Source organism: Gekko japonicus, unplaced genomic scaffold (assembly GCF_001447785.1).
Source record: "Gekko japonicus isolate JY-2015 unplaced genomic scaffold, Gekko_japonicus_V1.1 scaffold180, whole genome shotgun sequence".
NCBI classification, from domain to species: Eukaryota; Metazoa; Chordata; class Lepidosauria; order Squamata; family Gekkonidae; genus Gekko; species Gekko japonicus.
In genome coordinates this window covers 777,079-778,101 of record NW_015174278.1, presented here as the reverse complement: position 1 = coordinate 778,101, position 1,023 = coordinate 777,079, and positions in this window count along the sequence as shown.

The window sequence follows — 1,023 nt, the reverse complement described above, 5'->3', positions numbered from 1 at the left end:
GACATTATACCTGCTGAGTCCTTCCGCCCTCCCCCAATGCTGCCCTCTACAGAATCCACCCCCCAAAACTCCAGGTATTTCCCTCCTTATAGCTGGCAACCCTACTTTCCCCTCAGTGCCTGTTGGTAGGCAACTAAGCTTGGTCCTGTCACCTACTTTGGCCTTTGGGAGAAAACATATTGGGGCCAATCCTGATAGGGTTGCCAACTCCCGATGGGAAATTCCTGGAGATTTGAGGGATGGAGCCTGAAGAGGGTGAGGTTTGAGGAGGGGTGGGACCTCAGACAGGTACAATGCCATAGACTCCACCCTCCAAACCACTCAGTCCCTCATGGGGAACCATTGTTGCCAATCTCCAGGTGAGGGCTGGAGACCGCTCAAAATTACAATTGCTCTGCAGAAGGGAGGGCGGAAGTCAGCTGAAGTCAAAGGGGCAGATAATGGTAGGTTGATGGTTAGCTGGGAAGGAGATGGGGTTGCCAACTCCAGGCTGGCAAATTCTTGGGGATTTGTGGAGCCTGGAGAGGGTGGGGTTTGCGAAGGGGTGGGACCTCAGACAGGTAGAATGCCATAGACTCCACCCTCCAAACCAGCCATTTCATCCTGGGTAACAATTGTTGCCAATCTCCAGGTGAGGGCTACAGATCACTCAAAATTACAACTACTCTTCAGGGAGCAGAGATCAGTTCCTCTGGAGAAAACAGTGGACTCTGTCATTATACCCTGCTGAGGTCACCACAGAAAAATGACACTGTTTGCCCAAAGCCAGAGCACTCCCCCAGAGCCTCTTTCTAGATCCCGTTGTACTTATTTCCACAACGGGCTTTACTGCTAGTGGGGAAATATGTTGAGTGTACAAAATGCATGATAGAACCCACTGACACTGTAATTGCAAGCTGTTGATCATTGGCAGCATACGTGTGTGCATGCCCAGGTCTTTGAAAGTCAGCTGCAACTCCACCATGCTTTGGACAGGGTTGCAATTTGTATGGGGGAGGAGTCCTCTGGAAGAAGCTCAGGAGA